Here is a 27,479-nt window from a genome sequence, read left to right on the forward strand (position 1 = left end):
ACTAGCAGGATGGAGCTGCCGACACGGAGAGGGAGAAGACTATGAGAGGAGGAGAATTAGATGATAGCAGAGAGGGAGGGGGAGGTTTGAAAAGAGAGAGGATGAAAAATCATCATATTGGAAAGGAGAGTAAATGGAACTAGGAAACCGCAACAGGATTGCCCAGCAGAGCTGAGGGCTAACTTTGAGGTTATGGCCATGAAATTAAAGTGACGTCATGGCTGGGTTTGGGGCTTTGTCCTCTCGAGCCATGTTAAATGCATTTCTATAAGGGTGGACGGAGTAGGCGCAGAGTGGATTTAGCCAAGGTTGGGGATTTGCCTGTCAGTACACTGGAGGATCCGATGGACGAGAGAACTGAGTTTGTGCGTGGGAGAGATGATAAGATCAGTGGACTCTAAGCGGGGTGATGAGGGGAGCAAGAAAGTGGGGTGAAGACAGTGAGAAGCTGGCCGGCAGGTGGAATAATAGCTGCAGTAAGGATGTTAGGAGGAGAGGAGTGAGTGGGAAAGCCAGGGGGTAGTGATCAGAGACCGAAGGCTTAACATGGAGATTGCGGGTGGGGGTAGAAATCGGCAGTGAGAGCTTCAATAGGTTTGAGAATAGGAGGAAGTGACCCCGAGAACCATCTTCCTGACATCTCCAGTATCTTGGGCTCACCTTCTTCTCTTCTACCTGCGTGTTTTCCCACGAATCCTTTTCCTTCCTGATATTTACATCATTAACAGATACAAATTGGCTCATTTCCTCTGCCCTTGTTGGTCCCTACTAGTGGTAGTCTGTGTCCTCTGAGAAGCCCAAGTCACAGGATTAAACACACAAGGGGGATGTCTGTGAGAGAGGGAATGGGGAGGGAGTGGGTGAGGCTGACCCCAAGCGAAGAGGAGAGAGAGGGGAGGTTGGTGGAAGCACCGAGAGAGCTGTGCAGTCTAACAAAGGTTTAGGTGTAGGCGAGGTTGTCCAGGAGCCCTCCAGCTGAAGGGTCTGTACACGTCTGCCTCTGCATCCGCACCCGCAGTCACGGGCTGGGAGCAGCCCGTGAGAAGCGTGGGCTAGAGCCCGTCCAGCAGTGGACGTTACAGCCCCTCACCGGGGGCCCTTGGTCAATTACGCTGCCCATAGCTGGGGGCCCATGAGGGCATCGCCAAGGACGCCACACTGTGTGGCTGCGGGACTCAGCGCAGGAGCCAGGGCCGTGTTTTTACCTCACGATCCTGTGCCCTTCAGCCCTTTGCTAAGATCAGGGCTGAGACCTTCAGCACAGAAGCCGGTGGGCACAGTGCCCCTTCACGGTTGCCTCCACACGCAGTGGGGCTCTCTGAATCCACAGGGATCCAGCCGTGGAGAAGTTTCTGTGCCCTCAGGGAGGCTGCACTGAGGGGACTGCCTGCCAAGCTCACATCCACAGTGAAAATACGCATGGGCACTGGGTTTGCAAGAGCTGGGCTTTCAAGGCATGTGGGCAAGGGGTCCATTCATCAGCAGACCATGGTGGTGGAGGAGGGCCCCTTCTGACCCCACGTGTCACTCCTCTGATGACACCAGCAGGCTCCCCCTCTCTATAAAGGGCCGCTGTCTAAAAGTCACTGGTCATTCTTCATGTCCTGCCCAGTTCCCGGTCCCCTATGGCCCACTCACTCTGAAAACTCAACTGTCAGAAAACATGACCTCAAAGGCTTCGTCCTCCTCCCCCACGCTGATTTCTCAGGCCTCCCGCTCAAAGAAAGACCATCGCAGCCCCTGTCAGTTTGCACCTTCGCCATAAAACGCACCTTTGATTTCTCATTCCCTCTGCAATTCCTTTCACTCCACATCCCTCGGTAAGTCCTGACATGTCACCTGTGCGCTCTCTCTCAAGCCTGTTGTACTTTTGTGCCTGCTGCCAAAATACCAGCTCGGGCTCCAGTGACTGCCGAACTCCAGGTACTCGACTAACACAACTTACTGTGGGCCTTTGCACTGTCTCTTTTCATCTCGATCCTCTCTCCTTCCCTCTCTCTGAACTCTGGCTGCATCTCTGTCTCCCACAGCTCTCAGTCCCCCTGTCCTCTCGTCACCTCACAGACCCACTTCCCCCACCCACCACTTCTCACTCTGGCCTTGAAGAAAGCGCCGGTGCATCACTTTCAAACTGTTTCTCCTAAAAACGAAACCTAGAAAACACTCCTACCAATAGTGGGGCCATTTAGAGTAAAGCTTTAACAAGTCAACAAGTCCTGTTCCCCAGCCCCCAGCTGGCCGGCATGGACCCACTGGACGCTCTCACAAGAGGTGGGGTTTTTAGAGATTAGGGGTGAGGTTAGAGGCAGAATAATAACAAAGTTTGGAGCAAAGATCCACAGATGGTTTCCTCAAGGTTACCCACTAATGAATGGCAGAGCTAGAACCCAGGTACAGTGACATGCCGTCCAAAATTCTTTCAGCTATCCATTAACAGTGGTTCCAATTAAGAAGACATTCCGACATTAGGTGAGAACGGGGGTTCTGGAATGTGGGTGGAGAAACAGCAGTGTGGGCTCACCAGGGAGCTTGTGAGAAATGCAGAGTCTAGGTCCCACTCAGGAGTCCCGAGTGACAATCCGTACTTTCGCAGGTCTCCATGTGGTTCCTCTACACGTTAACATATAAGAGGCACCGACCCAGAGAACCTCGGCCATGAACCCAACTCCAAGACTGTGACGTCACCAGCCGGATCAGAGGCTCCAGAACAGACAGTTGGCAGTCAATTTAGGGGAGAGTACAGGGAGTTCTTGGTAACACAATAGGCGCTAAATCAATTTTGTTTACAGACAGACTGATTAAACAGTCCTGTCCTTTAATTATTTTTGTCTTCTATAAATGGCAAGTCAAGTTACTCATTTTCCAGGGACATTTTCAAAGGAAGATAGTCTGAGGATGACTCCAAGGCACGTGGCTTTGCATATTTTTTGTGGCTTTGCATCTTTTGTGTGTGCTAAATGGCCGCGCACGAGGACACCTCACCGCAGATCACGCACTTGGTGGGAAGAAACAAGTAAATCTAGGGGCATCATAGATTCTCAGCTCCACCCCACCCAGGGAGATGCCAGCACAGTGCCCTCAGCTACTCCCAGACTGACAGGCTGCCTCTGAGTTGTCACCCAGCCAGCATTCTTTGTAATGGAATGAATGACAGTCCCTGGAAGCATTGATTTTCGGATCCATGATCACTTTCCTTCCTGCAGACCCACATATAGAAGAGGGGCGGGAAAATGAGTACAGAGAAGGGACAGTGTCTGCTTATCTCATGCTGAAATGAGGCAAAGAGTCAGAAACTCCCCATAGTGCTACCTCTAGGCACAGCAGGTGTGTGTGCACGCAGAGCGGTTACCAAAAATCGAGCTCAGGGAAGAAAACAGGTCTATCTGGATGGCAGTGTCCGCACCACCGATCCCCGAGATTTTAGGTTTGATTAGGAAGCACCTGCCCAATACACAGAGATAAACATCTGAAGCCATTAAATGTTCTGCATTTCGGGCTGTTCTGGATCAATACCAAATGAGGAGGTAGATTTCATCTTTCTGCTCAGAATAACAATGTGCTTGCGACCCATGAAATCCTTTGGATCTGCTTTCATTTAAAAAGCATAATTATTCCCATTCTGTTGTCTGTATCTACGAGTTTGTTTTTGTTTTGTTAATTCATTCGTTACTTTTTTGTTTTGTATTCTTCATTATGACTGAAATCATGCAGTTTTTATCCTTTTCCATCTGACTTATTTCACTTAGCATAGACAATAGCATCGTGACGACCAGGGGGTAGGGGGTAGGACGAAATGGGTCCTGGGGGCCAAATACATATATGGTAACAGATGGAGTCTAGACTTTGGGTGGTGAGCACGGAATAGCATATACAGATATCAAATTATAATGTTGTACACCTGAAATTTATATAATGTTATTAACATATGTTACCTCAACAAAAATAAATACGTTTTTTAAAAAGCACAATTATTCCTCAAGTTTTCAGTTTGCTACCACAGTTTCCTGCTGAAATATAGTCCAAAATACCCATCCATAATTCTTAGCATCTGCTCTACACAGAGTACCATATTTTGACATTCCAAGAAAAAAAAAATTAAACAAAAAATTAAAAAAAAGGAAAGAAAGGGGAAAAAAAGGAAAAGAGGGAGGGGAGATTAAAATAAATATTATCTGAATAGCTTCCTCTCTAGAAGGTTAATCATATATAAAGTTTAAGAATATTTACATTGGCAGATTCTTATGTTGCTTAATTGATAGTCTACATATTCTTTAGTAGAGGGCTGAGAATAAAAGCAGGTGAAAACAATTAGTAATTCATTCATTATAGATCAATTTACCGTAAAGGTTAATAGCTGTTCATTTTGAATACGATCTCTACGAACCCTTCTGTGGTCTGTGATGTTTCTTTGCACAGTGCTTGGTTCAGAGATATCATTCAATTAAAAAATTATTTGATAAACGAATGAATAAATGACCATGTTTGTATGAAAATTTCTTGACTGTCTACAAGAATATTTGAGTTTCATATGGCCTGCCTTTCACGGCTATGGTGGGGTCGAGACTCAGTTAACACTTGGCTGTACTGATCATTTTAATTAAGGTATAAATAATGATCCTTCACCAAAGAAGTCAGACAGAATCATTTCTTAAATTACAAATCAATAAACCACCCAAAAGAAAAAAAGAAGAGCAAACCATGAACAGGCAACACACACACACACACACACACACACACACACACACACACACACACACACACACAAAGTACAGATGGCCAAGAAACACAAGAAAAGATCCTCCCCCTAACTGTCAATCAGAGAAATGCAAATTAAAGCACCCAGGAGGCACCATATTTAACCCATCAGACTGGCAGCAATCAGGTAAAACAGCAAAGTGGGTAAGAGCATGGGCCCTGAAGTCAGGCTCTTGGCGTCTAAATCCTGGCTCGAGCACTTGCCAATGTGTGCCTAGGACTAGATTCTCAACTCCCCTGTGCCTCTAAACGGGTAATAATGTTAATACCTCTTTGGTTTGTCGTGGGCCTTGAATGATTTCATACACATAAAGCATTCAGAAGTGAGCCTGGCAGAAAGTCACCACTTGATAAATTTATCTATTATTGGCATCAAGTGTTGAGGAATGTGGAGACGCAGATACTTGTGTATACTATTGGTTGGAATATAAATTAGTACAGCCACTTTGGAAGGTAGTGCAGTGGCTTCTACTCCAATTAAAGGTATGCATAAAGTATGCCCCTGCAGTTGTTTCCAAGTATCTAGTCTTGAGAAACACATATATTTGTTTCATTCTCATGCTCACAGCAGCGTTTATATGTAACGAAAACTATCTGGAAACTCTTACATAGGGGAATAGCTAATTATGGTATAACTATAAATACTACCTAACACTTTAAAATAATGAGGTAGATTTCTAGGTACTGACATGGAATGACCTGAGACATGTGGTTGAGTGAAAATAGCAAGTATCAGTACAATGATATGATATCATTGTAAATACTTGTGATATGATAATTGGGTTATATTTATGTATCATTTGTGTAAAAACTACATACAAATTTTTATTATATATACGCAGTCATTAACTCGGAGGTACCAGTAGTGAAAGTCAAACAGGACTTTACCTTATTTGTATTATTTTTTTATACTGCATTCTTCTATTATTTATCTAATTAAAATTTAGGGAAGGGGGAATAGGAAGTTGTTCTTTAATGGGTACAGTTTCACTTTGGGATGAGGAAAACATTTTGGAGATGGATAGTGGTGATGGCTGCACAACAATTGTGAATGTACTTAATGTCATAGAAATGTACGGTTAACAATGGTTAAAATAGTAAATGTTACGTTACCACAATAAACATTTTAATTAAATTTAAAAATCTTTTATACTATAACATGAAACAGCAGGATGACTCTAGATAAGGTCAGTCTATGCCACACAGAGCAGAAGCTGAGCTTTTAGAGCACAGGATTTGGGTGGAGAGGAGTTGGAGAGTGGCAGAGAGGATTGAAAAGGAGAGAGGCAATGGGGAGACCCATCTGCCCAGAGAAGGAGGGTCTTGAAAAAAACAGATGGGAAATAAAATTGGATAGACATTCAGTAGAAAGTCAAGCAGAGCCCAATTGATGAAACTTGGCCTTGATCCGTGGGGAGAGAGAGAATGTAATTCTCCTGACTCTGTGTTCCCTCTCTGTCCAGTCAAAAGCCCTCCAGAGATAAATTCCCAAATGGGGAGGGGGCAAAAGGGGGTGGTGCAGAAGGAAGAAAAGAAAAGGGTTATAGGAAGTAGAATCTCATAATCGCTTGTATTTTTGCTGGAGCAGCTCCTCTTTCAAAGAGCCACCACACACCTGGAGGGAGCTTGAATTCCTTTTGAGAATATGCCTTTCAAGTAGATTAAAAACTATTTTCATGAGCTGCGGCTGTTTACATGCAAACCTATCATTCAGAGGATGTGTGCCTTCACAGACACCCACAGAGGCTTCTCAATGGCACCCTTCTTTCTCAGATAATTTTCTTTAGGTTCCTATGCAGTGTGTCTGGGCAAGGGAGAAAGGTAGGAGGTCCCAAAGGCGTTTTATTTTCTCGACAAAGTAGAAACAAAAAGGCAAAGAGCATAATGAGTGTGGGGCTGGAGCCAGATTCAGCCTCCTGCAGCTGGAATGGGGGCAGACCCCAGTCCCCAGTCCAACCTAATACCAAGGCCACACCAGGAGATTGAAAGACCATCTAGAGAAGAACCAGTGATTTGAAAAAGGCCCAATAAAGGCACTCACTTCCGGGAAGCACAATTAAGCCTGGAACTCAGCTATTATAGATTCCCAAATTCTAGAACTGAATTTTAGGCTGGTAGGCTGGGTTGTTTGTTTGTTTGTTTGTTTGTTTTGACAAAAATGTTTTTAAAACCGTTAGTGAACCACTGTGATATATTGTTTTCTAGAAATTACGAAATTGAATGTAAAAATATTCTCTACACTGAAGATTGATCTACATTCTAGAGGGACAAAGCGATGGCTCATGAGCCTTTGGAAAGAAAAAGTTGATCCATTCAAGCCGACATAATGCAAAAATAGAAAACAAACCAATGGTGTCTGAATCGGCAAGATTTTTTAAAATGTTTCAAGGACAAAGTGGAAAAACATGGTCAGGATATTAACAAATGTAGGCTGATTTGTAACTGACTAAATAATATTGCCCCAAGATTACTGATTTTGTTAAATCCAGGTTTCTTCCTCTATGAAATAAAAAAAGTTGAATTAGACATTCACTAAGGTCTTCGCCATCTCTTCAGCCTATGATTCGTTTACCTGGAGGAAGGTCCCAAGAGCCGTTTCCCAAGATTTGCCAAAACCTGTCCTAACTTGGATGAAAATGTAGAGACATGCTTCCAAAGCCAGAGAAGACACAAAGGTAGGAATATTTATTGCCTTAGACGGTGGAATTAGCATTCAAAATTACCACTCTCCCCTCCCAAGTCAATACATCATAGTTTGAAACTAATGAGATAAAATGTAACAGTATGAAGTTCTGATTTTAAAAAAATCCATTCTATAAGGTCAGCATATTGGAGATCTATCTTGGTTGCAGTTCAGATAAGAAAAAATCACCGGAATTGGGTTGACTTTCAATTCAGTATCAAACATCAGAAGGGTGTATGTCAGGCCTGGGTGCAAAGGAGGACTTGAAAAGAGCTAGACTATATTAATAAAATATGGGGTCCAAACCAAAGGGACTCGTGGTCCTACTGGACACTAGGCCCTGAATTTGGAATACCGTGTTCAGCACTGGGCATCATCCATTAAGAGTAACATTGACAAGCAAAGAATATCCAGAGAAGAGGGAAACGAGGGTGGTAAGAGATCTTAAACGGTGGGGTAAGGACCGGAGGGCTCCTCTAGCCTCTCCCAGCCCTGACAGCCTTGCCATTACCTCACCATACCTGGCTTCCTCGCCACACCTGGCTTAACTCTTTCATAGCATCACTGTGCAGCATGCACGTCCTGGCTGGAAGACTTTGCAACCAGAACCCACCATTTCCTGGGCTATTAGAAACTCTTTCTTACCCTGAGTGGTAATCTCATTCCCTACGATTCTTCCACTCATCGCTCCAGGTTCTAGCACCCTGGGACCACACAGGTCTATTTTAATCTCCCTTCTCCATAAACAGCCCTTCAAATAAATCAAGAGAATGGATGGCCACGCCCCCCCATCCCCACCCCCTCCCTTCTTTCCCCTTCCCCCAACATACACACACCAGAAAACTTTCCAGGTAAATTTGGACTGTTTTTAAAGATTAATCCTCCAGGTGGCTGTTTTTTGGCCACCTGCCCCTCAGGGTTAGAATATTAAATTATAGACACGAAGGCCCCACTGTCATTCTTTCCTCCTTGCACCGCTCAGAAGCAAATTTGAGGATAGTCATGCATCGCTTCCGGATGGAGATACGTTACCATTAGGCGATTTCATCGCTGTGCCAACATCACAGAGGCACTTCCACAAATCTAGAGGGTACAGCCCACTACACACCTAGGCTGTGTGGTACAGCCTATGGCTCCTGGCTACGAAACTGTACGGCACGTTACTGTACTGAATACTGTAGGCTCTGTAGCACAATGGTAAGTATTTGTGCACGTAAACGTATCCAAAGCACAATGGTAAGTATTTGTGCAAATAAGCATATCCAAAGCACAATGGTAAGTATTTGTGCAAATAAACATATCCAAAGCACAATGGTAAGTATTTATGTACGTAAACGTATCCAAAGCACAATGGTAAGTATTTGTGCAAATAAGCATATCCAAAGCACAATGGTAAGTATTTGTGCAAATAAACATATCCAAAGCACAATGGTAAGTATTTGTACACATAAACATATCCAAAGCACAATGGTAAGTATTTATGCACGTAAACGTATCCAAAGCACAATGGTAAGTATTTGTACACATAAACGTATCCAAAGCACAATGGTAAGTATTTGTGCAAATAAGCATATCCAAAGCACAATGGTAAGTATTTGTGCAAATAAACATATCCAAAGCACAATGGTAAGTATTTATGTACGTAAACGTATCCAAAGCACAATGGTAAGTATTTGTGCAAATAAGCATATCCAAAGCACAATGGTAAGTATTTGTGCAAATAAACATATCCAAAGCACAATGGTAAGTATTTGTACACATAAACATATCCAAAGCACAATGGTAAGTATTTATGCACGTAAACGTATCCAAAGCACAATGGTAAGTATTTGTACACATAAACGTATCCAAAGCACAATGGTAAGTATTTGTGCACGTAAACGTATCCAAAGCACAATGGTAAGTATTTGTGCACGTAAGCATATCCAAACATAAAGGTACAGTCAACATACGGTATAAAAGATCAACAGTGGTCCCCCTGCATCAGGCACTTACCAGGAAGGGAGCTCGCAGGACTGGAAGGTGCTCCGGGTGAGTCGGTGTGTGAGCGGAGAGTGAGTGTGCCGGCCTCGGCCGTGACTGCTCGCTACTGTAGATTTCACGGGCACCGCACACTCAGGCTGCACGGAATTTATTAAATCAATATTTCCCCCTTCAGTTACTAATTAACCTTAGCTTGCTATAACTGGTTTCCTTTATAAACTTGTGATTTTTGGTAACGTTTCAATTCCTTTGTAATAACACTTTAGCTTAAAGCACAGATGCATGGTATAGCTATACAAAAATCTGTCTTTTTTGGTATCCTTATTCTATATGAATAACTGTGAGATACGTGTCATGCTACAACCTTGCAAAGGCTACAGACATTACAACTGCTACCACCTTACCTGCGCTACAACCTGACGCAGATAATCACCTAATCACAGGTCCCACCTTACAGAGGTTACGGCTACGGTGTTACTATGACTACGGCGCTATGACGCTAAGACTTTCCGACAGCTCTGCCTTTACCACGGCCCAACATTACGACAGCTATGACGTCACTAAGCCATAGGCAGTTTTCAGCTCTATTATAATCTTAAGAAACCACCCCCCTTGACCGAACCGTCCTCATGACCAGAACAACGCAGGGCTGTAGTGAGACGCTCCTTTCGGCTTGGTCTCTCTAGTGTTGGCCCAGCCTGTCATCTGAGGCCTAGAGATGCGTAAAAATTAGAGCAATAATCCCTAAATGTGACTTTTCTGACACTTCAGCGTATTCCTGGTTTACACAAAATTCTCAGCACACTCTTTTAACTCACATTAATTTAAAGAATAAACACATGTCCAGGAGCATTGCAGGAATATTATCGAAAGTCCAGGTTGCAATTCCAGGCAAGCTGAAAATCGTTGGCTCATTTAGCCGTTTTTCTTCTATTTCCGAAAAAACATGAATGCTATTATTCTGTATTTGACAGATGTGTATTTTTTTTAAATGCCGCTGTTGGTGTTGCTATATTTAATTGTCTGATATTTGTTTGAATGCCTACTATGTGTGTGACATCTCATAGTATGTAGCAAACAAGAGCAAAACAATAAAATGGGGTGAGCTTGTAAATATCCTGGTTTGGAAGAATATCCCTAATTTACAAAGAAACACCGAGATATGGGGAGTCTGAAACGACTCCCCACTCTTTTGTTCACAGGCCTGAAAAAGACCAAGAAGTGTGGCTCCATTGATATTTTATAATCTCTTCTTAAAACCCAACTTGCTCAAAGTAAATAAAATGTTGCTTGTGTAAGTAATTAATCAAGAATTACACGGGTTTATTATGAAGCCAATAGCAAGCAATCTCCTGAGGCACTCGGCAAACTCTCTCTTTCAGTAAATAATTACTTAAGTTAAAATTATTTACTAAATTAAGTCATTCTTTTTGTGATATCTCTAAGACTTCAAGTAATTGGTTGGGTTCACTTTGGTTGGAGTTCTATAAAGAAAAAAAATAGTGCTACATAATGAATTAACTGTGCAATTTACTATATATTTAACACTTCAGAAACACATTTTTAACTGACAAAGAACAGGTACAAAGAGCCATGCATATGTATATATTTTTTTAACGTAGATATAATTTCCCATCTTAGTGCAGCAATGCTGGGGAAGTGTTAGCACAGCATAACTTAACTATTTTCCATTTACTGAGAGTCAGCAATATGGAAAGCCCATCTCAGGCAGAGCTGTAGCCACAGGCCCCTGCCCTGGGCTGATGGTGAGTACTGCTTTGGCCTGGAGGCAGATCCACCTTCTTCCTTTCTCTCTTCAGCTCCTGCTGGAAGGACAGGCTCTCCTGGCAGTGCCTTCCCTGTACCTTCCTGGGGTTAGGGGGAAAGAATAATGATCTCACCCTAGGGCTTCCTCCCTTTCTCCAAACCACAACACTTCTCTGTTATAATTAGGAGGCGAGAAATAATGAAAAGTAAAATCTGGGTTAACTAACACCTTTAATTAACTATTTTCTGTTGTGTTCTTAATTTTTAGGAGTAAAAATGTTTTTAAGAGCAAGGAAGAAAGCCGAATTCTCCTCATTGAACATCTGCATCTTGCAAGGATATATTCTACCACTTTTATGTTTTTCCTCACATTTTGGTTCCTAGCCATGGAACAGAAAATAAGTGCCTACCGGGAGCTAGGCCAGGCTTCGAGGTATTTCAAGCATGTTATCTCATGCAGTCCTCATGACAGCTCTGTAATGTTGGTGCAGACAGCAGGCAGTCTCCAGAATCATAGGAGCCAATCCTATAAAAATTTCTCTCAAATGATAGATAGATAGACAGATAGATAGATAGATAAAATTTTTTTTCCCTATTGGTTCTCTTTCTCTGAAGAACCCTAATACATGTGTCAGATACTCTCCTTGGTATTCAGACGTGATCCCCACTTTCAGAGAGCTCAATAGTTTTCAGGTGACACCAACATTTCTGCATCTCCCTCTAATACAAAGTGAGGAAGAGACAGATATGGGTTGAGATTGCAGTAGTTAGTCTTTGAAGCCCTATTAAAGATTTAGCAGATTATTCTAAAGACAATGGAAAGCTACTGGTGCATTTTAGTAGCAGAAAAAATAAAATAAAAACTATGACTAGGTCTGCATTGTTCAAAGATCACAGGCTATATTAAAAATACATAAAACTTCATTAGAGTGAATGAATTGCAAAGTGGCAAGAGTAGCCACTGGAGGATCACGTGGGAGGTTACTGTAATTGTCTAGGAGAGAGAGTGGCTGCCAGGCCAAGAGTAGTGGTGGCAGGAGAGAGAAACAAGTGGACAGATTCTATAGGTATGTAAAGCATGATTGGCAGAACATGGTGAGTAGGTAGAGATGGGGAGGGCGGGACCTAGGATAACTTCCTAGTTCCTGGTTGGATAGAGGAGCCTCTCCTGAGCCATGGGGACAGGAGGGGTAGAGAGGGTGACCCTCTAATGTTTCCCCACCCCCTCACAAATACAGTATAATCAATTCACCCTGTGACTGGAGGCCTCCCATCAGATGGCCTCAGACTACACAGACATAGCTTTGCTGTTGCCCTCTATTTATTCGGCTGTGCCTCAAAGGTGATATATATGACCTTGCATAAGTGATTTAACCTTTTCCTTCCCCATTTCTCCATCTTTTACATCCTACGGGGGCATGAGAAGGAGCTCACTGCACTGAGTAAAAGGACAGGCCCCAGCACTCAGAGACAGATACCCACCTTCTGACATTGGTTTCTCCCAGGCTTCAAGATCTGTTTCTGTGACACCAACAGACAAATGAACTCTGGACTTGCTGGGGAGGTCAGGACGGGGACACACTCTGTCTTTAAGAGGGCAGCATTTCAGCTGCCAACCAACCAATTCAGACGAACGGAACCTTAGTCCATTTTGAAAGAACTTTATGAAAGTAAATGCTATTATCATCTTTAATTGTACGAGTTCCTTAAAACCAGTATGTCAATGATATTGATGGAAATGTGTATCTAGTACTGGAAGCATCCCTGGAGGGGAAATGGAATGTGCAGTCTTGTAGGAAAATAGGTACAAACAAATGTCCCAATGTGCATGAAGGAGAGCTCCTTGGCATACAATTCTGGTGCTGGAGGGTGGCATAAATGGCAAAAGACTCCTTCAGCAAGACTTGTCGACCATCTACTATGTGCTATACACCAAAGAAAACAACGACAAATTAGACAAACATCAATGCTCTCATAAACGTACACTCTAGAGGAAGGAGAGAGATTTTTTAAAAACATAGTAAATAAGTAGATGGTATACTATGTTTAAAGCTGCTAAGCACTGTGTGGAAAAGGGAACCAGGTATGGGAGATGGGCAGTGGTGGGGAGTGGGGTGCGTGCAATTTTGTATAAGGCCACCAGGGCAGGCGTCTCGGAGAAGGAACGTGTCCCTGGCGCCAAAGACTTGAAGGAGATGAGAGAATGAAGCATGTAGATAGATGTGTGGGGAAAGAGCGTTTCCGGCAGACGGAGAAAGGTCAATGCAACAGTCGAGGGCAGGAGCTTGTCTGACACGTTTGAGAAACAAGAGGGAGCCCAGTTTGGCTGGAGCAGAGTGAGGGAGGGCCAGGGCAGAGGAGACAAAGTTAATGTCACAAGGGGTGGAGATCAGATGGAGAAGTGCCTTGAAATGGCCCCTCTGGAAGGTTTGGGGGCAGAGGAGTGATTTGCCTATTATAAAAGCAGCCCTCTGGCTGCTGTGCAGAGACTGTATCATAAAGAGCGGAGGACAGGAGCGGAAGGCTGGGGAGGAGGCCACTGCAGTAATCTGGGCAGGAGGAGGGTGGCTGGGACCAGGGGCTGGATTTGGGATAGATTCCGCTGATATGGACAGTGGGATTTACAGAGGGATTGCATATGGAGGATGAGGGAAAGCGACCAGACAAGGTTTTTGTTCTGAGCTACTGGAAGCAACTGTCAGTTACTGACAATTGGGAAAAACTGAGGGTAGAACATGTTTAGGAGTTGGAATATAAGGAGTTCAGTGTTGAGCTTGTTAAATTTATGATGTTCATTAGACATCCAAGTGAATACAACACTGTGTAGCCAGTTACACACACACACACACCCCCCTCAATCTGGAGCTCGGGGGGGCAAGTCACAGCTGTAGGTATAAATCTAGGTCCTGATCCTAAAGACTTCCCTCTGTACTAATAACAATAGGAACCAGGTCCTCTTTCTCACACCGTCACCACCTCACCCCACCTCAGTGTTGGCAATTTCTACGTCCCAGGGCTTGTGCTCACATGACCTCATTCACTTCTCACAATGACCCCACGAAACAACCATTGTAATCCCCATTTTGCAGATGAGGAATCTTAGGCTTAGAGAATTGACCTGTCTTGCCCAAGCTCACACAGCTGGAAAGAACTTCATTCATTCTGCAGGCAGTGAAGAGTCATTGAGAGAGAGAGAGAGAGAGAGAGAGAGAGAGAGAGAGAGAGAGAGAGAGAGAGAGAGAGAGAGAGAGAGAGAATAGCATTGTCAGGTGTGCATTTTGGATAAATTGCTCTGAGGATAGCCCAGAAGTTCGATCGGGATGGTATGAGACCAGTGGGGAGGCCCCTGCAATAACCCAAGAGTCCGAAGAAGAGGTAATGTGGGACCATACTCAGGCTGGGGTTGCAGGGATGGGAAAGTGGGAACAAAGCCCAAGCGTGACCCGGTAGCGTGACAAGGCTTGGTGACCCATTGAATTGGAAGCATAGGGAAAAATCCACCATGTCTATGGACTTCTGACTGGGAGAACTGGGTGAAGGGTGGTGCCTCTAGCTGAGGTGGGGAACACGGGAGAGTGGTCAGGATCTGGAAGGCGGGAGCAGAGGGTGCGTGAAGAAGCAGAGGGATAATGCTGGGATAGGCTGGGATCAATCCAGCCTAAGTCCTTTCCTTTGAGGTCTAGGAGCTTAACTTTGTTCTGCAGACGAGGGAGCCATTAAGATTCGAGCCAGATAAATGTAGTTACACATAGCAATCAAGCGCCGTAGTCCTCCAAGCACTGTGAGGGCAGGACCTGGGTTTTCTGTGTGCAGTGCACTGTACAACCATCTCCACACAGCGGCTACTTAACACAATAAGCAACACTCGCAGCCCAGCCCCCTTTTTGCCATCGATTGGGCATACTTGCAGAATACTTTTTTTTTCAGATGCAAGTGCATTGTGCAATGAGGTTGAATAAGCTGAATAAATCCATTTAGTATTTCTATGGAACGTTTTTAAAAAAATCCAACTTATAACAAGTAACAGCCTGCTTACTTCTCCACAACTCTCTACTCCCCAAACCCCTATTGTCTACTGACTGGGAAAATGGGTAATTGTGTTCCAACATGCATTATGCTAAAACGCTTTTCTTTGCTCAGCTTCATTCATTATCAAAACCCAGATTTTAATCTAACTTCATCATCATTAAGCAGCCAAACCAGCTGCAGCAGTGAAGACGGGTGAAAGGAAACGGCTTAGGAGAAGAGCGACATCTCCCTGAGAAACAAAAGAATCAGCTCTGATCAAGTGACCCAGCCTGAGAGAAGAAAGAGAGAGCTCCCAGAGCTGATGAAAATAAAATTTCCAGTTAGGCCTGCTTCTCATTCGTTTTTCTTTCACACTTCACATTAGCTCAGTGAAAGGAAGACAGATGAAGAGTTAAATGCACCAAAATAACTTAAGCAATCTTTAAATAAGACTTAAATGCGTTTTCTGTTTCCACCAAAAACCCTCTTCTGGTTTCATCTCTCTCTCTCTCCCTCTCTCTCTCTCTGGCTCACTGTGTCCTCTGGGCCTTTCTTCCTCCTCCAAGAATTGTTAAGGGCAGGACCTCTTTTTCTCCTTGCTTCCATTCTTTCTCTGGATTCTGTCATGTCCTCTGCTTGTAGAGTTGCTTCTTTCCAATGACTTTGCCCTCTCTTTGAAACCCTTCCTACCCTTCAGCTCTGATCAGCCTGAAGGACTCTATTTGAATCCATTCTCTTTCCAGCTCCCTCTGCTTGCCTTCAGCCCTTCTCCTTCCACAACCTTCTCCTCCCCATCATGCCCCTCTCCCAAGCCCACACTTTCTGACCTTCTCCTTCCCATCATGCCCCTCTCCCAAGCCCACATTTTCTGACCTTCTCCTTCCCATCATGCCCCTCTCCCATGCCCACTTTCTGGTATCTGGCTTCAGAAGCCACCAGAAGCCAAATTTCTAGAGACAGAAAGCCCATTGTTGCCTGATGAAGGCAGATGATATAAACGAGGTAATTGCTTGAACTCATAATTAAAATAGCCAAATGAAGCAGCAAAACAAGACAGATTCATGGCTTGCAGATCTAAGGATGAACTCTGCAGAAGACAGTTCTCCTTCCCCTTTCTCTGCTGGCACTACGCCGCAGAAGCATATTGACTAGCCGATCAATTCTCAAATTCCAGATAGATGGGGCAGTGATAAAGGACTACCTACCCCACAGCCGCTCCTCAGTGACTGCCAGGCCCCCCTGATGCACACAGAACAACAGGGGGGTCTGGAAACACCTCGCCTGAATTGTTTCTCTCTCTCTTTTTCCCACTTTTGTTTCCAGCTACAGGGAACTTCTAAGTAGAAAATCAATAGGCGCTTTAATTACTGGCCCCCAATTCATCAGGGCCTGAACGGTAATTACTCTGCCTAAGCCGGGAGCCTCTGGAGCCAATAAGCTGGGACAGCCAGGCAGTGGTAATGTGCCAGATGAGAGGCCGGGGTCTACGCCTCAGCCTGGGTGGAGCCCTCTGAGACCACCTGCCCCAGACCACCTCCCACCCACCTTCCTGCCACTCCCTTCCCAGGTACCCTTCCCTGTCAGCAGCGGGGGAGGCAGTCCCTAAAGGGATCCCAGGGCAGAACCAGTGGGGACATGGGTGGGACCCAAGCCCCCAAAGCTGAAGTATTCCTGGTTATTGCCCCCTCAGCTCTGAAGCCAGGGTTCATTCATCTAAGGAACCTCAAAGGGTGGGTCTCAGGGAAATCCTCAGGGTTCCTCTCAGGGACTATGTTGGTCCCATAGGACAAGGCTGGGATGTCCCAAGAAATGCTCTCATGGGGTTCCCTTAAAACAGCAAGGACTGAGGGAATTGTTTTCCCCGGGAAAACAGGAATTCATCTTTGGGACTCAGAAGAAAGGACTTCTTTGTGATAGGTGAATTCATAACTGTGTGTGTCTGGAGTTGATTCCTCCTTCATGCTACTGGGGCTTAGAGGACAAAGCTGGTGACAACATGAACTGGGCTGTGCCTCCAGATGCCCGAGAAGGCCGTTTCTGGGGAAGGAGAGTTGGGCCACAACTGCCCTACTTCCTGCACACACACCAGCCAGGGCTTTGAGTCTGAGCACGGAGCTATTGACACAGCTGATCAATTTCCAAGTGCAGGGAGCCAGGCCCATGAAAATCGACTCTGTTGCCCATCACCCCACCCGCTCAGACATTGGCTAAAGCAAATGGAACAATTCTCCATTTAGGAATTGCTTCTAAGCCTCTCTTCGTCCTTCTGCCTCCCACACGTAGGTGTTCCCACCTAAGCCCTGTGCTCTTCTCTCCAAATTCAAGTACGTCCTCGGTCTCAGCTATCACTTCCTCAGAGGTGGATTCTCTCACAGGACTCTAGCTGGGCATTCCTGCCTCCTGGCCCAGTAATTATTCCTCTTAGACTCGAGATGTCTAAAAGCAAAGCCATCCTCTTCCCCACATCCACCCACACAAACCCTGTTGTTTTCCCCCCTGCAGATTGAACTCTTGCGAACGGCGTCCGGGCTCCCACCTTCTGACCACGACTTGTATACGCCCGTAGACTGTTGTATATCAGTCCTCGAGGCATCGCCTTCTAAAGAACGCTCCCTCTTTCCCCACCTTTATTCAGACCCCGTTTATGTTGAACCTGGGTGCTGTGATAGCCTCAGTTTGGAACCCCCTAGCCTTCCCCAGTGCCAGAGGATCTCAATCCAAGCAAGCTGGTCAATAGAATCACCCAGGGCACTTTTGGAAAACATCAATGATGAGACCAAGCTCTAAGACCCATGAAATCAGAATAGTTGGACATGAGGTCAAGGTCATTTGAAAGGCAACTCAGGTGATTTGAATACATAGCCAGGCTGAGGACCATTGCTTCAGCCAAGCCAGGCTGTTTGCTGTGTGCAAACACGCTGCTGACTCCTCCTGTGTCATTGGGTCCCCACCCTTCCTTCTGCCTCCACTTCTCCCTCCAATGATGGAAATGCTCCCTATCCTTCCAGACCCAGCCCACATGTTACCTCCTCTAGGGAACCTTTCCAGATCCCTTCCCAGAATTCCTGCAGCACTTACACGTCACTCGTGAGACACACCCTGCTCTTCCCTGTGCTATGGTCAGTGGTCATGTCATAATCCCTTTGCCTCACTGTCACCTCCTGGGAGCATCTGACTTGGAGCCAGAAGAGCTAAGTCTGCATTCTGACACCTCACGAATAAAACGTGGGCTCGATAACTTTGGACAGGTGATTTAAAATCTCAGTTTCTCCTTCTGCAAAATGGGAATCATGCTTACTATCTACTTCATGGGACTTCTGATGATAACAATGATTGTTAGTCCAACAATTTTTGTCCTTCACATTGCTTAACAGTGGCTTGGGCCAATTAGCACTTAATATGTGGAGATTGAAAACAGGAATGAATATATTTGGGTTTTTATCATAGACTTTTTTCTTCCTCCTAAAAAGAATTCCAAATTAGGGAATCAATCCACTATCCCCTGGCACCTAGGGTCACGAGCCCAGCACCTCCTACAGTGGAGTCAAGCACAGAGACATCTGCTTTCCTAACTACCCTTGTCACAGGCCCTTGCTGTGACATTTAAACCATGTCCTTTTTGTCAGGTGTCAAAGCCAAGAGCAAAGATGTCATAGTTTCACTGTCTTCATGCAGGCTGGCCTCATGGATGAGTGCACACACGTGCGTGGACACACACACACACACACACACACACACACACAGCTAATAAATCATGCTGCCCTCTCACGGCTCCCTGCATAATCTAGAAAACCAGCTTTCCAGCAAACATTCTCCAAGCCAGCATTCCAGGGACAGGCCTGGGCCTAGAGGTCCTGGTCCACCCACCTCCGTAACGCATGGCGAAGGGTTCTCTTACGTACCAAAGGTTCCCACTGTCAGTAGGTAACAGCCTGTCCCTTTCTGGGCAGCCATCTACTGAGTTAATATATTTTGCAAGAGAGGGGCATGAGTCTGGAGGAATTCTGGAGCCAAAAAAAAAAAAAGTAGAAGCTTGGGGAGCCTGAGATCATGAGTCCAACAAAATATCCTGCAGATCAGAGGGCAACTGCCAAACAACCCTCAGGGCTCTCCTGCCCCTCCTGCCACCCCTCTGCGTGGCCTCCTCTGGCCTGTATCCCCCAGCCTCTGAGCTCATTGAAATGCTCATTTATGTTTCCGGATGAAGAATCTCTGAAAGCAACTAGATTAGAAGAGTCCTTTAGCCTGACTCAGAGCACTTGCGCTCCAAGGAGCACAAAGTAATTAGAAAACATTATCCTATTCATCCCATAAAACCCAGGAGAGAAAGGCAGATGGCAAGGACTGTCACTGCTCCCCCTGAAGCTGAGGACCTGGAGGACGGGATGGGGAATGAGGTGGCTGAGGTCACAGTTAGGCAAAAGCAAGCGGGGAGCAGGCAGAACCCACAGTGCTGGTCACTGCGGCAGTTTTTCAAGGCAGTTTTCGTAAGTTGGGTTGGCCTGGGAGCTTGGCAAAGTCACACAGACTTCTTTTCTTCTCTCATTAATGGGCCCATTAATACTCAGCAGCCTAAACAAACTGATAAACTGAGACTCCTAATGGTGTCTCTTGAGGGCTCAGACAAACCAAGAATGTACAAGAGCTGGAAGGGCCTAGGAGATCCATCAATAGCTACATCACATAAACAGAAGCCCGGGACGATTCTGATTTGTCCAAGGTTACATGGGTCATTCATGGCCAAGGTGGGTCTACAGTTCAGGTCTCCTGAGTTCAGCCAGTACTTTTGTAGGGTGCAGACATCGCCGCTCTAACAGAGTGCAGGCTTCTATGTCTACTACCATCCTGGGGTGCGGGGCAAGAAGAATGTTTCCTGGCCAAGAGCTTCTCTGAATTTTACTATCAGGGACATGTACTTACCCTCCTCTCGATGGCTGCAGCCTGCCCCACTGCAGATAAGGAGATCACATGAGTCTGCGGTTGTTTGTCACCTGTGGCCACACAGGCCTTTCTGTGGCCTCATTTCTCAGTTCTCTCTCTCTCTCTCTCTCTCTCTCTCTCTCTCTCTCTCGCTCTCCCCTCCTCAGATCCCATAATCCTCCTTGTCTCTGGCCCCCACCCGACAGAAGCCGGGGTGAGGAAAAGCCCAACAGGGGAGGGGATGGGGCAAACACCAGCCCAGCCATCTAGTGTCCCCCAATCCTCAGAAGAGCTGGCAGCTCTGTGTGTGCTGTAGCCCATGTCCTGGGAGTCAAGGCATGATCTAAAAAGGACCGGGCCCCTGGCGCCCAGCAAAGGCCCTCAGGCCTCCTTTACAGCACTCCCATGGGAAGGTGACAGCAGACGCAGCGCGGTGTGGTGGTTAGGGGCTTGCCTGAGAAGTTCACATCTGAGCTTCACAGATGCCATGTCCAGCTGTGAGAATGTAGGCGGGTTACTTCACTTCCCTTAGTTTCTCCATCAAAATGAGGGAACCCATGTGAGGAGGTAGCAAGTTAGCATACGGAAAGCACTCAGACTAGTCCTGGGACAAAGTAAGCAATCAAAAAGTGTTCTTTTATTTTGTTGTTCTTCCTGCCTGGCCCCTGGATGCTCACATGGAAAGACTACCATCTTGCAGCAAAGACGTCCAAGTCCCAGCATCCCGCGATAGAAAAGCCATGATGAAATGAATGGCCCCAGAGGCTTCGCTGGGAGATACACCAAATGTTCCTTTATCTCCCCACTGTTGTCTCTCCCTTCCCACACGCCCAACACCTTTCCCATTGTCAAAACAAGCACTCACACACAGATCTGATTCTCGTTACTTGCCCTGAAGTGGACCCCAATGGAGCCAAGTGTGTTTTCCTCCCACGTCTGCCAGGTCCACATGGTCATAGGAGAAAACACTGCTGAAGAAGTCGGGGCCTCCATATGGGGAACGTTCCTGTGCGTGCAAGTGCCTGGTAGGTGACTTCCCTGCAATCTTTCCAGCACTTCCTCGCTGAGCAACATGCTTCTGTCCAAAGAGGAAGATTCAGACTGTTTCTAGAGCTTTTGTACTCACTCCATCCTCACGTACTGTTATAGACCGATGTGTATTCCCCAAAATGCATGTGTTGAAGCCCTAACCCCAATGGACCTGTATTTGGAGATAGGGCCCTTGCAGAAGGAATTAGGGTTAAATGAGGTCCTACGCGTGGAGGCCTGATCTGACAGGATTAGGTCCTTATACTAGAAAGAGCGACCAGAACGCTTGCCCTCTCTCCACCATGTGAGGACACAGCAAGAAGGTGGCTGTCTACAAGCCGGGAAGAGAGTCCTCACCAGGAATGGAATCAGCCAGCAAATTGATCTTGGACTGCCAGCCTCCAAAACTGTGAGACAAATTCCTGTTGTTAAATCCTGTGGTCTTTTGTTATAGCAGCCTGAGCAGACTAATACGCCTCCCATCCACGATTTATTCAGTCCTTCAGCCTCCATGAAGACACAACGCCCCCAAGCCTGGCACTGTGCTTGGGGCTCAGAGATTAACAAGGAACATGCAAATAAATACGGGAAGTAGATAGATAAATGAGGTTGGTTAACTACTTTAAAAAGCATAATAAGTGGCCAAATAGAGGTATTTTGCAATGGGAACAGGAAGTAATGGATTTTCATTTCCACAGAGCTTCCAGAGGCAGTGGAATTTGAGCAGTGGAATTTGTCTTTTAGGACAACAGTTTCCTGCCTGGTGGACCCCGCCTCAGTCAGGGGAAAAGCACATATTCCTATTTGCTCTCATTAGAGGTTTTAGAAAACTATCTACCTTTGGTGCTGGTTTAAATGACCTCACTGGTGCTTTGAGGATCTTTCTTCAAGATCCAGGTCAAGCCCCATCTTTTCTGAGAACACTTCCTGAGACCATATGCCACTCTGAGCAGGACTTAGCAATCAGCTAGTCCAGCACTCTTATTTTCAGATCGAGGAAACTGAGGCTTGCTGAGGTCATGTGACCTGGATTTTGAGTTGTTCCATTGTCCTCCTGACTCAGCAACATTCTGAGCTCTTTGCTTTACGCTCCCCCAGACATGCATGAGGCTGACTCCTGCTCACGTGTCAGGGCTCAACTCAAATGCCATCTCATCGAGGAGGCTTTTCCTGACCATGCTTGCAGCCCCCTGCAGCTCCCGACACGCCTAGTTAGTCTCTAACACATTACCCTGCTTCACAGCTTTCATAGCACTTTTTGATTTCTATCTAAACTAATCTCACTTGATTCTTTGCTTATATGTTCATTATCTGTCTCCTCGAGTCAGAGTGTAAGCTTTTTGAGAGCAGACCGATTTCTGTGTGCGCAGCCTGGCACATAGCATGTGTTTGGTAAATACTACGGACACACTAAGTTGTGCTCTTAGTGGGTAACCAAACACCCACCGGCTGTGTTTGAACCCCGCCCCGACCCCCCACTTCCTCCCGAGGGCCCCCCACCAAATCTTTAAACCAGATGGATCCACCCACACGCTGCCTGGCTGCCTCTCACTTGACTCTCACTTGAAGCAGTTTAGCAGTAGTCCTGTTTCTAAATACACCTTGGCTCCTCTCTTGTTCAACTCCTGCACTTACCCAGCTCCTGACGTCCAGTCACCTTCCTCTCCAGGTCTCTTACTCACAATGGGCTTCCTCTCCCTTCAGCACCATGCTGAAGCTCTCTTTCATTTTCAGGAACAGACTTGGTCTTTTCTCCTTAGCTCTGCATCTCTCACACACTTGTACACAGCCCGAGGGCAGGTCAATGATTCTCAGAGGGTGACACCCCGCCACCCCCCTGACCCATCTCTACCCCACTCTCAGCCCCACTAGCCCTCACTCCCCCACTGCACATACCAGCCTGCCACCCCAGCTGAATGGAGGTGACTGTCTCCTCCTTTGCAGTCACAGGACAGCAGTGAACCTGGCACCGGGGTTTATTTTTAAACTCCATCGTGAGCAGAGGGCTGCCACTCCCGGGCTTTCTGAGACACGGACACTCCTTCAGTTCACCCACCCAGGACTACAGAGTCCCCCTCATTCCCACCAGGTGTTCTCAGCTAACCTGTCTGAGGGACACGCTGGTTTTCCTCCTCTGTCCCTCGGTTTCAGTCCTCATGTTAGGCTGCTCCCATCGCCACCCTTCTGGGCCTCTCCCTGGCATAGAGAGCTTCATTTTCTTGCTGTGTGTTTCCTGGTCATTCCCTCCTCCTCTTTCCCCTTACCTAGTTTGAATTGTGAATAATTCATGTGTTTCCATGATCCTGCCATGGTTTCTCTCCCTCATGAATCAAATCCCCGAGACACAGTTTATTTTCTCACCATCTTCTGGTCTGAGTTGCTGACAGGGTTTATTCCTGTAGGTCACGAATGGAGGCCAATACTTGTGCCTGCGTGTGCGACACTTATCGTTTTTCCTACCCTGCTCTTCTCCGATGCTCTATTTTCCTAGTCTATTTTAATAGGTGCATATTTGCACATTACATGGTTGGATAGATAGATAGATAAATGAATAGTTACATAAATAAATAGATGCACAAATAGACAGAATTATTTCCCCACAGGGCCTACCTCAGTCACCTTTGTTATTTATTTAAAGTTTCTGGGAAGAGAGTGGAAGCTGCTTTTGAACATGTTCTTCCTATGCAGGGGATGCCCCAACCCCCAATCTGTAGCCCCCCCTTCTGAAATGCAGTTCTCATCAGGACCCTCATAACAGCTCAGCTCCTACTTAGAGTCTCCCTGAGTGTCAGCTCATTTACTCAATCTTCAGGTGTCTATTGAAGACCTACTGTGCACCAGGAATTGAGAACGACCCTGGGAAGACAAAGTGAGCAAATAAACACAACCCCTGACCTTCTGGAACCTACCAACCACTGGGAAACTGGAGATTAATTAAGGGGTCCTATGTATAAACAATTCGTGTGTATATGCTGATAAATGTGATATGTTTATATGAAATTTGATGTTTTTATTTTTAATATTTTGATAAAATTGATATTAATATATAAACTATAAATACAGAGGGTGCCAAAAAATGTACACACCTTTTAAGAAAGGAAACAACTGTATTAAAATTGTAATACTCCATATATACCGATGACAAAAGATGAATACAAGTCACATTTGATTTCTGCAATTATAAGAAGTGCTCAAAATGGTTACCATCAGTGTCATTTTAATACAGCTTTTTCCTTTCTTAAAATGTGTATACACTTTTTGGCATCATCTGAATATATTTATAGATTTATGGTAGTAAAATTATACCCCAAATATCCCTCTTCCCCCATCTCCTAACGTACAGTATATATATATATATATATATATATATATATATATATATATATATATATACACACATATACATATATATATATATACATACATATTTCTGAGCAGATAGATTCTAAACCTACTAAAAGTAAAGAAAGTCTGACCCTGATGTCAGGACACCAGGGGATGGAGGGCTTTGTGATCAGAAAGAAGGGGACGGGGGTGTCCTGGGAATCTTAGTGATGTTCTCGGGCTTGGCCTCTATGGCAGTTCCAGGGCACTAGGAAAATTATTATTAAATTTGATATTTAGGTTTTATGTATGCTTCTGTATATACGTTTCATTCCACAGCTTAAAAACTTTAAATAATAAAGAGAAACTTTCAAGAGTTCATGAGAGCATGTGACAGGGGCACCAGGCCTGGTCTGGGGATCCAGGGAGGGCTTCCTGGAAGAAGGAGCATCTGAACTGATATTTGTAGAGGAAGATGAGTTAGGCAGAGGAAGGAAGGTGTGGAGAGATGGGATGGAGGGGAGAGGAAGAAGGAAAAGAGGGAAGAACACAGCACAGAACAAACAGATCCTAGGAAGCCTGGGGGTCTCGGAGTGGAGTCCAGTGTGGCTAGAGCCCAGAGAGTGAAAACGAACAGAGCTAGAGGGAGAGGTGGGAGCTGGACCATGCAGTCTTGTTAAAGATATTTGTTTAAGATCAATGGGAGGTGCTTGAAGGTCTTAAGCAGGGGAGGGACATGATCAGTTACACAAATTGATGAGATCTCTAAGGTGTAGGAATAGTTTAGAAGAAGGCAAGAGAGGGTGTGGAGAGGCTAGTGGGAAGCTTCTCTCAATTGTAGAAAAGATGATAAAGATTTGAATAAGTTAGAGATGGAGAGAAATGGACAGATATAAGAGATACTGAGGAGTTAAAACCATAGGAACTTGGCAATGGATTTGTCACGTTTCCCGTAGAATGTACACTTCATGAGCTCAGAGTCTTCGTCACTCCTGGATATTCAGAACCTAGGACAATTTCTGGAACACCAGTGTCTCTTACCTGAGGACTCTTCAATGTGTTCATTTCTGCATTCCAGAATGCGTCATGGAAATGGAAGCGAAATAGTGGGAGAATGTTTCTGAGGTGTCAAGTACATAAAAAATGCAATGAAGACAAAAAGATTAGAGTGTTTAGGAGCCACCCTGAGGATTCCCGTACTTCTTTCCTAGAATGAGCAAGTAAATGAAGCAGAAAATGGATTATTTAAATGATAGTAAATATGATGAAAGAAGAACACATAAAGTTCCTAGTGCCACCGGGTAGGCTAAAACACCAATCTTCAAGAACATCTCAAATGATACCCAATAAGGAATAAATGACAAACAGCAGCCAATGACTCGTTACTCAAACAGATGACATGGGCACCCACTCTACATTACATACGGCCAGATTGCAAAAGACCAAGAAAGGAAGAGTCGCAATATCATTGGTGGAATCGTTGGACTTGTAGGATGATGTCCAGGTTGTTGCTATTTCATATTTTTTAAGTTTAAAATTTTGATTTGAGAGCTTCTCTATAGTTTGGGCCTGAACCTCCACATGATAGTAAAATTATACCCCAAATATCCTTCCCCGTCTCCTAAATTACATGTAGTCATATAAGAACTAGAGGGTGTTGTTCATATAGTTTGCACAAGAAAAGCCCTTCTCCCCTCCCTGTCTGTGGTCAGAGAAAGTACATATACAAAGCAGAATATGCTCTGTGAGTGATACCCTTTTTGTTGATGGCAGGTCAGCCTGATCTGCATTTGGGGCAAGATCTGCATTTGAAGGGTAGACTTTTAAAGCCCAAAGTCAGGTCCGTGATAGAGAATATAAGAGGAAAACCAGAAAGAAAAAATGTAATCACACAGTATAACAAAGCCTGGGTATTTTAAAACAAAACAAAACTTAGATTTCCAAAATAATCTATATGATAGCATGATATGAAGTCCTTCAAAGTGATGGCTGTTTTTCAGTGAACTAAATCTGAGATACAAATAACCCTTGATTATAGGCAAATCAACAGAGAGGTGGAAGTGGGAGGAACTGGGCAAATCAGCTTGACTGAGCCCAAATACGGCATGTACAAAGTGACAGCCAAGTGAAAATAAGGACACGAAGAGGCCACAGATCTATGCTAGCCCGAAATGGAGATCCTCTTGACCAAACCACTTGTAGATGAGAAAGGCGCCATGCTATGCTGAGGGGTCTGCTTAGGGAATGATAAGAAAACTGATGAAGGCTTGACCTTGTTGTCTACTAAAAAGTCCACGTAGGGTTAAAAAAATGGTGAATCTTTTCCAAAGGAGTCATATATTGTCCAGAAATTTTAGATCCATGAGATCTTTGTCAAAAATTCCAAATCTCTCCATAGTAACTTTCAAGGATAATTTCCACAATGGTGCTTAAAACTAACCAGGTCAACTTGATTAACATTATAACCAAGACTGAACCAAATCCCAGATCTATGCTTCTACCAAGGTGGAGGTCTCTGCCGCTCACAAGACGAGACACTAAGGAAGCATTCAGAGGGCAGCGATGACCCAGCATTCTCCAGTGGAAGGAACACTGTGGGTGATCGAGGGACCTGGTCCTGGCTTTACCACTGACTTGCTATGAGATTTCCTTTCTTTTACCTCAGTCTCTTTGTCCATAAAATAAGAGAATTGAATTAGATGCTTCACAAGATTTCTGTAAATTCTAGGGAACAGATATAACAGAAGTCCCGAGGTGCTGAGATTGGCATTTGATAAACTAGTATGCCTGGAACAGAGTGAACAGTAGTGAGAGTGGTATAATGAAGGTCAAAGAGATAGATATTTTGTTGATCAGGGTAAGACATTTGAATTTTATTTTGAGTGTGAGGGAAATCATTGAAGGATTTTAAGAAAGAAAGGAATATAATCTGATTTAAATGTTCAATAAATCATTTTGGTTTTAGGTATAGACTGGCTCCAGGGGAAGAGTGGGATCAGGAACAATAGCT

The 27,479-nt window shown here is 45.0% G+C and overlaps 1 protein-coding gene across 4 annotated transcripts in view; it reads right to left on the minus strand.

Moving 5' to 3' along the window:
* Nucleotides 1-27,479, minus strand: part of TNR (tenascin R) — a 369,034-nt gene that overhangs the window by 328,011 nt on the left and 13,544 nt on the right. Inside the window, exon 1 of one of the 4 annotated variants that reach the window (XM_033092049.1) lies at nucleotides 9,434-9,619. The exons of the other annotated variants lie outside the window; for them this stretch is intronic. The gene's annotated coding sequence lies outside the window, so the exon portion shown is untranslated. Of the gene's footprint in view, nucleotides 1-9,433; nucleotides 9,620-27,479 lie in introns of those variants that run through there. 4 annotated transcript variants of the gene reach the window in all.

Source organism: Rhinolophus ferrumequinum, chromosome 22, assembly GCF_004115265.2.
Source record: "Rhinolophus ferrumequinum isolate MPI-CBG mRhiFer1 chromosome 22, mRhiFer1_v1.p, whole genome shotgun sequence".
In the NCBI taxonomy this organism is placed as follows: Eukaryota; Metazoa; Chordata; class Mammalia; order Chiroptera; family Rhinolophidae; genus Rhinolophus; species Rhinolophus ferrumequinum.